The sequence below is a fragment of the Mus musculus genome, chromosome 16 (genome assembly GCF_000001635.26).
Source record: "Mus musculus strain C57BL/6J chromosome 16, GRCm38.p6 C57BL/6J".
NCBI classification, from domain to species: Eukaryota; Metazoa; Chordata; class Mammalia; order Rodentia; family Muridae; genus Mus; species Mus musculus.
This window is the reverse complement of record NC_000082.6, coordinates 56929577-56933323: the sequence shown is the minus strand read 5'-3', so window position 1 is coordinate 56933323 and position 3747 is coordinate 56929577.

The window sequence follows — 3747 nt, the reverse complement described above, 5'->3', positions numbered from 1 at the left end:
CATCAGATTCATCCCCCAATAGTGTTGACTATTCATAGTTCATTTTGCACAATTTATTTCAGGATCAAGGTAGAGCAGGGCTGCATTCTTGCCTGTCATGCCTGCTACTAGAGCTGGCTCACCCAGAATTCTAATGTGATGCTATAAAAGTAGCTCCATTTCAAACCAAGTTTCAACTTGAGTTACTAAGTTACTGTGTCTTTTAAAAAGACAACCTCCAGGTTCAGCAGGACTTGACTCTTATCCTAAGGATTGCTAACCACAGGATGTCTAGACCATGACCCTAAGGTCAGCCCCTTCAACACGTGAGTCTTGAGAGGAGACATCTTAGAGTGGCTCATTTCCCAAAACTTGTTCCATCTTTCCCCTATTATGTAATCATTCTCCTAAAATATTAAGCAAGTGCTCATTCTGTCTCTGTAATCTTATTTACAGGCTGCTTGCTAAGAAAACAAAAACAAAAACATGACGATTGTTCTCTCAGTAGAAAAATCATCAGAGTTGAGACAATTGTTATTTGTGCCTCTAAAATCCCTGCCTTCCACTTTTGCAGTATAGCTCTCAGATTGGAAAAGGAGGAGGTTTGCCACAATGTTGCTATAAATAAAATAGCTTTGTTTCTTACCTTTTAAATTAAGAAAAGTTCCGGATTTTCCCTGAAGGTCTTGAATTCCGAGGCACAAACAGTCTCTGGGCCAGTACCACATCCTTTGCTGGGCAATATACCCCGATCCTGAACAAATAATCTTTTGTTTGTTTGTTTGTTTGTTTGTGTAAACAAATAATCTTTACCCCAAGCGAACCTTCTTGAAGGGAAACAACGTATATCATATGCTCCGAGGTCATCTGCATTATTTGCTTATTCATGTCTTCTCTGAACCGTTGGATAGGCTTTAACACTTTTCAGAACCTCATGATAGAGTATGACCTGAGAGTTGTAAGACGAGGTAAACCCTTTCCTCCCTCCCCAAGTCGTTTTCTATTGTCTATCAGGAAAATAGCAGCTAACTAAAAAAAGCCCTTGTCTACATGATAAATCACAGATTTTCCTTCCATTTTTGTAAAAACCAGACCTAAGGGTTATCTTCTATTCTCCCTTACCCCCTATTGTTCAGTTCTTCTCACAGATTGCAAGTTTTTAAGCTAGAAAGGACTAATTTGTCATAGATCTAATTTATATTCCCTTTCCATTGCATAAAAGGATCCTGTAGTGGGTTGGCCTGATGCTGTTTGTATTCTGATGTTAACACTACTTCCTCAAGAGGGGTTGCCCCAGACAAGCAGCCTGTCAAGTACTCAGGTGATGCCCTGTGAACCTTCTCCCCATCTTGACTAGTCAATAAAAGTCGAGAGCCTGTTTTTCAGCAGTGGAGGGAGGGAGTGGGATTGGAGGTAGAGAGGGAAGAGGAGGACAGCAGAGGGAGAGAGGGGATTGAAGAAGAGGAGGAGAAGCCACTATAGACTGGAGCCCTGTGGTCAGGAGAAACCTCAAGTAGCAAGGGGTCTTATAGCTAGGGAATAAGTGTAGTGCTAGATCTGCCCAGTCTAGACATAGAGCTTATAATTAGATATGGATTGTGTGTTTTTTATATGGGCTAACTAAAGTTGGAAATTCCAGCAACATGACCCAGCTACAAAACATCCATTTAAATTTCTCCTTTTCCCTTCATTGTTCCTGTCAAGTCAGAGTCTAATACAATGGATGGCATCCACGTGTCTTTACCCTGTTCCTTCACTATATATACAAACTCACTCTGAAAAGGCATCTGGGGCTGAGTAGCAATTCTTATCATTTACAACAAAGGCCACACAACTGGCATCACAGCCTTCCTATTATATCATACCAACCTTGGTACTTTAAGATTGCAATATATTCTGTATTCTATCAACAGTTTGGGGGCATTTTTGTACTTGCATCGCAGACACTGTTTATCAAAAGGGCATGTCACTCCATACCATATAGAGAAAGACAGATGTCTTAGGATTTTATTGCTGTGAAGAGATACCATGACCACGACAACTCTTAGAAAGGAAAACGTTTTATTGAAGCTGGCATACAGTTTAGAGATTTAGGCCACTTTTGTCATAGCAATGTGACCTCCCCAGCCTGTACAGGCCAAACAGACCTTGAGCATTTGTCAGGCAGGCTGAACAGACCTTGGCTAAGCAGACCTTGAATGTCTGAACTGTAGGCTTTATCTGCCTGAACAGAGACACCTGCCTTGGCTGCAGCTTTGAGCTTTGATGTACTGGAATTAATGAGTTGGCAAGAAATGGAAACCTATCAGCTTGACTGCTGTGCTGTTGATACCCATCATTACTGTTTTGGGCATGGGTTTTATGGTTTTTCCCTTTATATACGCTGTGCTGAATATTAAACTTTGAGCCTTGATCAGAACCTTGTCTTGAGTTCATCTTCTCTCATCCCTGTGCCCCTCATTTCCAGCCCTCCTTTCAGGTAAACCCTGCTCAACTGTAAGCCACTGGATGGCTTTATGGCAGGAGTCATAGTGTGCAGGTAGACATGGTGCTGGAGGAGCTGAGAGTTCTACATTTTGATCCACAGGCAGCAGGAAAAGACTGTCACACTGGGTGTGGCTTGAACGTCTGAGACCTCAAAGCCCACTTCCAGTTACCACTTACTCCATCAAGGCCACACTTAACTCCAACAAGGCCACACCTCCCAATAGTGCCACTCCCCATGGGCACCATAATGGATACCTTGAGATTTCCTCAAGGGTGCTTCATTCTCAGATGACTTGGCTTTGGTTGCATGTTCTACTCATTGCAGGAAGCATTCAGCTGCCACCATAGGGAAGAGAGACATCATCTGTCTTAGTTAAGTTTTCTATTGTTGTGATGAAATATCATGACCAAAGGAAACTTGGGAAAAAATGGTTTATTTTGCTCAGTTTCATATAACAACCCATCATCAAAAACAGTGAGGATAAGAACTCACACAGGAAAGGAACTGGAGTCAGGAGCTGATGCAGAGGACATAGGGCTTTGCTGCTTAGTGACTTGCACCTCATGGCTTGGTCAGCCTGCTTTCTTATAGAACCCAGGACCACAAGCTCAGGGATGACATCACCTACAATGAGCTAGGCCCTCCCTCATCAACCACTAATCACTAATCCCGGAAAAATGCCCTACAGGAATAATAAAAAGGCTCAGTGATTAAGAGCACTGTCTGCTCTTCTAGAAGTCCTCAGTTCAAATTTCAAGAAGCACATGGTGGCTCACAACCATCGATAAGGGTATCTGATGCCCTCTTCTGGAATGCGGGTATGCCTGCAGACAGAACACTCCTACATTAAATAAACAAACAAACAAACAAATAAGTAAACAAATAGTTTCTTTTAAAAACAGGAAAGGAAGGAAAAGAACAAGAAAATGTGCTACAGTCTTGCCTACAGCCTGATCTTGTGGAAGCATTTTCTCAATTGAACATCCTTGCTCCCTGATGACTTTAGCTTGTGTCAAGTTGACATAAAACTAGGCAGTACAGCTTCCTATACTACATAAGGAAAGGAAATCACAGATGTTATATCCTCACATGAATGTCTCAGAATACACTATAGGGGCCATGCAATCATTCTTCTTAACTCATCTTTGGTTCAATTAGGCCCCGTTTGGGTACTAGTTTTACTGTCTTAACTTTACCTGAAGAAATGTAAACATCTAGTCAACTCAAGGCATTGATGTAAGTCCAATGAAATGATGATACCAAGTATGGCTTAAGGAAAC